Genomic DNA, 11,404 nt, shown 5'->3' on the forward strand with positions numbered 1-11,404 from the left:
TTTTTTTTTTTTTTTTTTTTTTTTTTTTACACAAATGAAGACTATTGCCAACTACAGAATAGAAAGTAATTATATACAACAGAATAAACCTTCATTGGTCCTGAGAGGAATTTTCACTAAAGTGTTAGATGCATAGCATCCAGTGATGTACTCTGAAAAACTAGAACAAAACATCCATATCAAGATTAAACAACAGCTCCTATACCAAAGAAGAAGAAGATGATTTTTCTTCGGCCCTCAATTTTCCATCATTTCAGTGTTTTCCATGTATGTCTAACAAATGCATGTAACACTTTGTTTCTAAGAAAACGTAAAATGTGCTGGGAAAGTACAACATTCTAAATTGCAAGCTAATGCTCAGAAAGTCGGACACACTGTGTGTACTGTATAGTGTATGTTGTTTTCTCAAGACATTGCATACTGGTTGAAATACTCGTAATTCAAAATATGCTGTGCCCCAAGTTTAACAAAAAAATGCCAGAAATGTTTAGGAATTCTTCACAAACACTGTAAATAAATTAAAATACTTTTCCCATTCTTATTTCTATATTCTTCTCATCTGTGCTACCTTGTACCTTGTTGTAACAGTATGTTTTAAACTCCTCTCATATTTATAATAAATCCTCAGTAGCATTGACTCAAGAGCTGATCAAAGAGAAGCCTTCAGTTCACACTGACTAATGCCCGTTTTAGCCTGCAGAAGTGAATTTTAGATAAACGCATACGCATATCGTTTATACATCTTACAGAAATTTTATTGGCACAGACAATTAAAAATGTGATTGAATAGACAATGCTTAATGAAAGGTGGTCAAAACAGCTGTGACTGGGAAACAATATACCACCTTTACAATGTGCTAATGAGTAGAAGTGATGCTGGCAGTCTTTCAAAGGGTTGCCATAGTGATTGTGGTGCAGTGTTAGAGTCATGGACACACAAGCAAGAATCTAAACCCCATAACTCGCCGGAGATGTGATGGTTCACAACCGGTTTACAGTCTGGCATGCAGGCAACATTAAAATCAAAGAGTACAACCCTACTTCAGTCATTAACAGGACCATAGCTCTGCATCAGCAGGGAATCTATGCTCAGGGCTTTGGGAGTGTAGCCTTCAGACTTGGTCTGACACAGCCCAACATCAGTGCTTCCATTTTCCTTGGGAATCAAAACAAATGCAAATGCTTGCATCCAGGTTGTTGCCATATGTCAGAGGACTTTTGCATGAAGTGGAACCTTTCTCAACATCTGAAAACAATGTTAAAAAGGGAGACCTTTGGCGGACTAAGGCAGAACAGCTCACCTGTTATAGGATATATAAACAGACATTGAAAGAGACCCTAAAATAATTAGTGTGACACTGCTGAATATCAACACTATGGCATCCTGGTGAAGTGTGTCTTAATTTTACTACTATCATGGTAAATGACGGTTGGTTTGCGGAATAGTCAGCCAGCAAGGCTTGCAACATGTCTTGTGTGCACCTTTAGCATGCTAAACCTCTGTAAGGGACAGCACAGTCAGCATGCACTACTGCTGAACTATGAAAAAGGCCTTGAACATGTTAACGCTGTGTGGGGTCCCACAGTCATACGGTGCATAGCAAGGTAGAATTCAGCTTGGTTCCCATATTTCAAGTTCCAGCAGGTTGGGATGTAGGGCACTTCTCTCACAGATCAACAATAGAATTTGAGTTAAATAGCTGTTTGATTACTTCCTTTGCAATCTGTAACGATGATTGACCAGAAACACATTCTCTCACCCTGGTGTCCATGAATTCAGGGCTGTGTCCACAAGTGCATGTTGCAACTGATTAGCTCAACAATTGATTGGCAGTGATTAGCTGAAAGGCTAAACAACATTGGATAAAACAGTTTCATGTAATGGGTAAAGACCCAGAATGACTGAAGACTGCCAATCATCTATGTGTTCAGCATACTTTAGAATAAAACAGCCTGACGAAGTTGGCTGAATGCTTCAGAGGGACAAATGGGTATGTCATTATGTACAACCACACCTTTGTCTCCTTTGTAAGAATGACAAACAGGACACTACTCGACCCATCGCAGCATATTTGGACATCAATGCAATGAGGTTGCATCATCACAATTGGAGCTGGTGGGGCAGACACTGTTAGGAGATGGGAAGGTAGAGAAGGTTTCACAACAATCTCTTAGAGCCCCAGAGGACATAGCAAGAGGGCGGCCCTCCTGTCTTTCTTAATATACAGACTTATGTGTAGGGAGGACATTCATTGATCTGAGGCAAGTGGGTGCTTACAGCAATCTGGGATGATGCTTTTCCCGTATTGAAACCATGCAAACTGAGATAAACAGCCAAACGGAATCAATTACATGTAAGCAAATAGATGACACAATAATAGTTTCTACATTTAAAGCAACACTATGTAACATTTTGTACCTTCAAATAATTTCTCTAAAATCGTTTCAGTGGTTCATCAACTTGTAACAAGGTGAACGGCACTTCTGCATTTACGTTACGGCTCTCTACCGGCTATAACCGCACTATGCAAGTTTGCCAGATTGGGTAGCGGATCTGTAGTTCCAAAGAGACATAATGGGAAAATTCCGAAAGGTTACATAGTGTTGCTTTAACCTTCTGGAACCAAGAGGCTCGTGCACGACCAAAACCAGCACGTCTGATTCATATTTTAATCATTTAATAACCATAAAAGACAGAAACGTACCGATAGTAAGCTAACAAGCTAGCGGCCATGGAGGTCTCTTTCTAGCCTCTACAGGTGACTTTCTATCCAGCCTGGAATTTGAGCCTTTTTTCGGGGTCGTTGAGCATTAAATCCAAACTGTTTCAACCTAGATTAATCCACTTTATGTCCATAATTTATCACGTTTTTGCTCATTTCTGCCGCTAGCTCTGTGCTCCGTGTATTCTCTATATCTAATGTGTGTTACTTCCGTAAATAAACAGAAGTGAAGCAGCACTATTATGCCTTATATGGCCGAAAGCAAAGAGTAAATAGTTGGGAAAGATAGTAATCCTCCAAGTCAAACTAGTGTAGTGTGTGATCAAAGATATTATATAGCGGACAAGATAGATAACTACCGTTTTACTTAGGAGAATGGCATCATTGTTTATAGTTGGGCCTTTTTTGAAGAAATGTAAACAGTTTGTGCTTTATATGAGCTATAACGTTTATTATGTTTATTTTTTGAATATAGGAGAAATGTTTTAGACAACACAAAAGTTTGTGTAACATTGCTGTGGGTGTAATATCAATAAATGTGATATTATTATGTTGGCGTAAGTAAATGTCATGAGGGCAAAAGCGTCTGGACTTTTAAAAAAAAATGTATGTATTTTGCCAACTGTATAAGTTATGTTTATTTCTTCTCAGTGTGACTCCCAGGACATATGCAAAGTGTTTTAGAGGAGATTGGCTTAGCTTGTACTGCTCTGTGTGATATCAATACATATCTGTAAGATTCATGTTCCGTTTTGTTTATTTTTTTGTCTTTAAGGTCCTACAACCATTTTTAACATTGACGTGACCTCACTGCAGCACAAATATTCTAATAGCCAAGTTTGTCCTGAAAAAAATGATGTTCATATCTTGACTTTAGACAACAGGGTGGATGTTTTATAAGCTTTTTTAGAAAATAAAACCAGACGGACAATGAACTGTAAAAGTGACCTTAGGTCTCAGAGGGTTATGTGTAAACCGTTGGAGTTAAATGTGTATTATTAATGGTATGACAAAATATCAGGCTCTATGTTGCCGCAGTGACAACTTTCTAGATTACACTTTTTTGTTTCATCCATCTGACTGATCTCCATTCATGCTGTACATTGCAGAGACACTGTAAGCATTACTGAGGTGGATGCCAAGGAACCAGGTAGTTTAGTGTAGATTTCTATGTGGTTTGCCTAACTAAGGGATTTCATGAATCCGGAGAGCAGGCAACAGTGAGAAACAAGCAATATTGCATATTATGAGTGAGAACCACCCAGAAGACTACAGTTCCAGCTCTTTACTAGATTCATATTGGGGGCCTGCTGAGAATAGTTAAAAGATAAGTGAAATGGCGCCAAAGCCTGAGTTAGCTCCCCATTGAGAGAGTAATTTCAGTTGAAAGTGTATGAAAAGGGTCAATTTTAGAGATTGGTCAAAATTGATCAGAATAGGAAGCACAAACTGCAGAGTTTTGAAGCTAATAATTTCCCAATTAGGGATCATTTTACTCATTCTTGTGTGACCGAATGACAATGTAACACATTTCTAACACAGTATGCAACAACTTGATTGATTATATTAATTTCCTTCAAAATGGCAAAACTAACAAACCGTTTCTAAAGGAGGAAGAGGACTACAGATTATTTTCTTTGTCAAAGACTTGCACCTGACTTTGTTTTTGACAGACACATAAAAGAAATGCTAACACAGGATATTATACTTGGACAATGACTCTCCAAGCAGCCTCCATGCAGAAACCAATATGTTTGGGTAATGAATATTTCATTCCAATCCAAAGTCCAGATAATACATTTTTTTGGATGCACTAACAGCCACATAAATTCTACCTTGATTTTCCTCTGTCACCACCCAGACCAAATAAGTGCTCAATTTCATGGTTGATCGGGTACTGTACTTGTTTAAATCCAATGTTGGTGAGTGAAAGTGGAAAAATGTAGTTTTTTTTGTGGGGACTGGAATTGTTAATGAGGCATAAAGTGTGTCCATTGAAAAGGTTAATGGCAATGTGAACTCCTTAGGGGTGACCTTTTGGCAATATGGATGCTTGAGTCACTATTGAAAAGATTTACTGACCTGTACATGATTAAGAACAAAGACACGATATGAGTGTTCGGAAGATTATGAGATCGTTCAACTTCATTGCATTTTCTCAGCCTATCAAGGACATAGTATAATTGTTGATATCTGAGCTGCTCATATCCAGCTGAGACTTAAGAAGAGAAAGACAAATGCTCATTACAGTTTAAAAAAGCCAAAAGTGATTTCTTCAAATTGTCAGCTTTGAACCCAAAGGTGTCCAATTTACACATTTAAAAAGCTGTAGAATTTTGACTATAAAAAATTCTCCAAATTGTTCCGGCGGCAGCGGAGCAATCCCAGAAGTGGAATGTAGCGGATACAGACTAAACAATTGCTGGCATAGTTTTAAAAAATGTTGATGAATAAATTAATAAATGAATCAATCGGGCGGCCGGAAAGCCCAGTTGGTAGAGCAGGTGCCCACATACAGTACATAGACATTTACTCCTGGGTTTTAACGCCGACCTTAGCTACATGTCCTTCCATCACCCTCTGTCCCCTTTCATTTCTACAGCTAAATGCCTAAAAATGCCCCCCAACAAAAAAAAAGAATCAATCAATCGTTTAAACACTACTTAATTTTACTTGTATGTAAAGCAAAGGCAGACTAATCTAATTGAAGAACTTTAATGAGTGCATTGAGGCCATTGCAAAAGAAAAGAAAGGTGTGGCACCTACAATACCATAAACACGTTTCACGAGGGTGTTTCTTGTTGTTGTCATGGTGTTCGCAGTGTTTGGTAGGGTATGGATTCATTTCTGTTAATACAAGGTTTAATTGTCCTCCTGTGGCCTCTAACGGAGACATTAAGTGGGTTCCAATCCAGAATGGGGACAAAGTCTAAATATTATGAGGGTTTTATGCTTGGCTGAGGTAAAAGAAGTTGTTGTATTTCTACGTTCAAAATGGAACAAAAGTGCAATAGAAACAGATTGAGGAAAATAATTGCTGTTTTTTTTTCTGGATGTTTTAGTGTCACAGCACCATATTGTAGGTGGTTGGTGATGTATCTGGGCGTGTTGCAAGATCGCAGCTTTTCTGATTACTCATACCTGTACCCTCCAGTGGCTCAGGCTGCTATTTGAGAACCACCACGTCCCTTGTGGGTGGTACCAGTTGGTGAACAGTGGGGACAGTGAATGTTCATTAAATCCCAATGAAGTTATAGTCAGCTCATTCATTACGAAAGCATCATCACTAGCAACAAGGTCAACCCTGCCTTTTCTCTTAGCTTTAGAGTACTCTCCAGTCCTTAGTGAGTGTGTCTCTCAGCAGCCTATTGAAAAGGTCTAAAACGGAAATCTTTAGCTTCGAGTGTCATTTTTGAAGACTCCTATTGTTGAGACCACTTTTTTTTTTTACATATACGCTTGAGTGTTTAGAACAGCGAGTATAAAAGAGGTCAGGCTTTTACAACGGATAAAGCTACAAATTGAGATACATACGGAAATGCCACATACATAATTTGATGTAAAAACAAGCCTGTTCAGTAAACGTGTCAACACATCATATAGAATATTCCAAATTGTAAGATCTTGTTTCAGAGCCAAACGATGCCATGGAATAATGTTAGAAACTTAAAGACAGTTTCACAGTTCAATATTGTGTCCTATTTTAGAGCTTTAAGGGGCAGCTGTGTGAGATGTCATCTGCAGATGAGGGCCAACACCAGCACCAATAGACAGAGGTTTCCAATTACGAAACAGTGGAGGCAGAAGGAATGCAGAAACAGGTGGCGCCTTTAATTGCTTTTTGCAACCCCAGAAGCATAGCGTGAAAGGGAGCAGAGCTGTGGGAGGTCCCCGGGGAGATGAGACATTCACCAATGTCTTTGTAATTGGTTTTAATAAAATATAATTCTGTAGTCAAGAATTAGCAAAATACAGTATATCTGAAATCTTAAGAACAGAAATAAAAATGAAACACCATGGTATGGTTTACATTTTATACTACTTTGTCATAATATAAGCCTGTAATGATATAAACCTGTTATGTTAGTATTGGATTCTGGCCAACCAACATCATCACCATTACAAAGACACATGCTGCTCTCCATGCAAAAAAAAGGCTATAACTTCTGGATTGTATTCATCTGTTCATTGTTTTATAAGGGCTTCTAGAAATTTCAGACCTGACTACACTGAGGTGTAGCCTTTATGATGATATTGCAGCAGCTGTAAAACTTTTAATTTCCTATGTGTTTTTGGGAACTCCCCTGTGCACACATATCATCGATGCAAAAATACCCTCGTGTAACCCCGTCCGTCAACCTCATGGACAAGACGTAGGAGGTGATAAAAGTATAGATTAGGACAGAATAGCTGACTTTATATTGTATGTCTTTGTTCTAAACAGTGTCATCCCTTTGTTAGCTCAGTTAGCTGCAGGAATAACCCTAATTGCTTGCAAGTTGAACACAACACTTTGTGTTAAGAATGATGCAACTCCCTGACCTCTTTTCGGTCTATGCTGTCTCTGTTTCTACTGAGGCTAACAAAATGCACTTTGCTGTGTAGAATAAGGGTGTGTGTGTGTGTGTGGGGGGGGAGAGGAGCAATCTGATCCTAGCCCAACCCTATCTCTTATAAAGGAATGAGATTAAAAAAAATGCCATCTCTTTACACTAATACAGTTCCGACTACAGAATATGCTTACGCTGTGGCATGTGTAAGTAGTGAAGGGAAGGTTATGTTTTGGAATCATTTATCTAAAGTGTTTCATCTTCAAGGCTGTGCAGGACTTGTGGGACTCCTATAGCCATTTTCAATATCAAGGAAGTATGATTCGTGGGGATATGCTGATTTCCAAGGTTAGGACAGGATGCATATTCATATGCTGAGATTACGAAAACAAAGTGGCAAAACAGCACTTTATCTAACCTTTAAAACAGTGGAAGAAACATATTTTGCATCAAAATAAGAATGCATTGCATTTTGTTTGTATGCACAGGCGAGTGTACTTGCATGTTAGTGTATCTGTGCATTTATACAGACAAAGACATCTGAGTGTGTGTGTGTGTGTGTGTGTGTGTGTGTGTGTGTGTGTGTGTGTGTGTGTGTGTGTGTGTGTGTGTGTGTGTCCGTGTTCTTCTGATGTGAAAATGCTGGCAGCGATTGCCCTGTTTTCCCATTTCCCCCTCTGGCTAATCACTAGAGTCCCCGTAAATCCTTGGTATCACCACAGGATCAAGAGAACGCCTCCAAGCCCAAGGGAGCCTATTTCCTCTGAGAGCAGAACACAAACTGGAAAGCTTCTTGATATATTTGCTGGCCCAGGGATGGTCAAGACTTCAGGGCTGAAGGATGCTCCATGACATCACCCTGCTCTTGGTAGGTCTAACACACCCAACCGAAAAACTCAATCAGATAAACAAACGATGTGTGAAGCTCCAGAGAAAGGTTTTTCTGACAAAAGGTGAGAGAAATATTGTATGTCATCTACATCAGAGGGAATAAGGAGAAACAAGGTCAGTGATAGGGATCACATTGTAATGTTTCACTCCAAACCTGTGCTTTCCAGCTGCAGTGGCTGTATTCCAGCTGGTGTGGCTACACAGAATAATTAGTTTGGTTGGAACAGCACCTCAGGGGGCTGGATTAGCTCTTGGAGGGCAGTTTCTCCGGCAGGCCAATGTTCTGATGAGAGCCGAGATATACTGTCATGCACCCAGCACTGAGAAGCTTTGATGGTTTTAAAAGCCTTGAGCAAGTGACAATTACAGCCTGAATAGCAAACAGTGTCAAAGGGAATGAGATGCTCTGGATTCCAAAGCTGAAGGTCACTAGGGGGACGGCCTGTAGTGAAGCTGTGCATTAAAATGTTGCATAATGGACAATGTCCAGAAAGGGGTAGTAGGCGGACAAAATATCTACTTGGAACATTGTTACGAGTTGTATTTTTATATCTGCAAATGGCCGCCATACAGAAACTAAATGATGCACAAATAAGTAAATTGAAACAGATAGAAATCGGTGACAATATATGTGCTACAACTGCAAAACACAATGTGTGCTAGTATTTAGTATTTTGTAGTGTTTTAGTAATCCCATGAGTCAGTCATGAAGAGAAGAGTCATTTAAAAAGAAGAGATAAAAGGAGCTACGAGGAGATCGCTGTGGCTTGGATCAGCCAAGCATCCCTACTGATCACGTTCATGTTGGACGATTTCACAATCGGCCTCTAATGCCAGGGGTCAATGCTGTGGGAAGGAGGTTGGGGCGGGGTTACTACGACAACCGGCAAGTGTTCGTTATGTCATTAGCTGTAGCAAAACTGTATTTTCAATAACGTTTTTTGATAGACTGATTTTGATATTTAATTTCGTCTTCTGTTTTGAAATGTTGTGAAAACACAACATGAAACACATTTTATGTAAATGTAACTTAAAAATTTAATATGGTGAAGTATTATAAAAAATTATATGTGACTAGTGCTGTCAAACGAATAAAATATTTAATGGGGATTAATCACATTAATGCCATAGTTAACCCGTAATTAATCGCAAACATTTATCTAATCTAAATGCCCCTTGATTTCTTTTTGTCCCATCATTTTTCCTCATTTTAATGCTCATATCAACATGGAAAAGTAGATTGGCTTGCTTTGCGCAAATGTTTTTTTTTATTGAAAACAACATTGGCGTATGGCCTGCTGTAGTGTTCAATGTCTCATGTAACATTCTCACTGGGAGCAAATAATCTCGCACTAGCCTGTCCATCAATAAAAAGGTGAAAAAATACTTTGCGCGGGGGGGGGGGGGGCATCAGCGGTGTGCTTGGCCATCGAGTGGTATTTCAGACCGGACGTGCTGAGATGATAGCTCAGATCCCAACGACAACACACACAGATCACACTTGACCATGAATTCCAAAAAGTACTGTAAAACTAGTGGTAGCAAGGAGGTTTTATTTAAAACTAAAAAAAAAAAAAAAAGTCTGAAAAAGAGACAAAAAATGTCAAATTGAATTGTTGTCTGTTTTTGACCCGGGAGGACAACACAGGGGTTAAAAAGTAAACTTTCCATTCTGAATCTTATTGGTATCCATTTTCGGCGTCCCGGATGCGTGTTGTTTGGTTTCCGGTCCAGCTAGATCCGGTGTGGTGTTGTAGTTTTTCTAACGTTACTAGCTGTTGCAACAGCATGTGGAAAAAAACTACAAAGTTTGCTAGGCCACAAAGAACGTTAATCTTGTGATAAAAAAATGTACGCCGTTAAAATGGGTTTGCGTTTACGCTGTTTATGACGTGTTTAACTGACGGCACTATATATGACATATGGACATTGTGTGGCATCCCTTGCGTGCCGTACAGGCCCGGCCCTAAACAATTTGGTGCCCTAGGCAAGATTTTAGGTGGCGCCCCCTTGCATCACTGTACAGTACTTGCATGTCTGCTAGTGTACATATACTCACAAGAAACTAAAAGCTTTGTCTTGGACATTTTTTATTTACATAAAACAATATTCACATTAAAAAAACTTAAAAATAATTAAAGAAACAAAAACAAATGAACTCAATATCTGAAATACAATATAAATAGCTTATAGAAAGTATTAAATTAAAATACTACCAAAAAAGTTTAAACAAGTGACCTTATCAGTTAAAGGATGTGGCCGGTCAGCCGGGTCTACTGGAGCAACAGGAGGGGCACTTGATGCTGCTTCTTCAGTGCTGGGTGGTGCTGCTGAGGTGAGATGATTTGCAGGGGTTTGACTGAGAAACCTCAGCAGTGCATCTGAAGACAGAAGAGGAATATGTGACCCCAGTCTAATAATAAACACATTATTTCAAGAATAAAGTCAAATTAAATTAAATAATATAAACACAAAAGAGATGCATGCATGATGTACACTATTGTTTATAATATACAATATAAATTTTGGATTAGAAAAATTATTACTGTAATTTATTGTTATTACAGTGAAATGCTAATTAGAATAATGCAATGGATCGGTAAACTGCAGAATAATATTAGCATGTGGGGATGCTAACTTTGCTGTAACATTAATGATGTACACTTTAACACTAACATAGTTTAACATGATGAACACACTTAAGATAATATGAGCTGTAACACAACTAATAGCTAGGCTAAGTATGAAAATTTATAGTATTTTGAACGACTATTACCACCTGGGAAAAGGTAAAATAACCATGTCAATGCATTATAATATCTGCTTAATAAATCTAATATATACAAATTTGCCTGAGGATGGCAAGAGGGGGGGCATTTAAATCACTATTTTCCAACAACTGGGCCCTTCCATAACATTAACTGATGTTAAAACTAACAGATAGCGCTCGCTATTTATTGATTAGCCAACTATGTCATGCTAACGGCTAATGCTATTATCGATCATTGTTCTGCAACAGCAAAATAATATCATTATCATCATCACCTTTACTGTAACATTACCTCTGTCTTGTCACGTTTTTCCTCCCTACTTCTTTTTTTCCTCCCCTTGCACCGGACAGTTTAGGACGCTTTGACATTATGAGATTAAGATGCAGGTAAAAGAAGTCTGGCTTATTTTTTTTTAATTAAGGTGACGTTATGGGTACAGCACAGGCCGGGCGCCCCCTGGTGGTTTGCG

Source organism: Etheostoma spectabile, chromosome 22 (genome assembly GCF_008692095.1).
Source record: "Etheostoma spectabile isolate EspeVRDwgs_2016 chromosome 22, UIUC_Espe_1.0, whole genome shotgun sequence".
Classification (NCBI taxonomy): domain Eukaryota; kingdom Metazoa; phylum Chordata; class Actinopteri; order Perciformes; family Percidae; genus Etheostoma; species Etheostoma spectabile.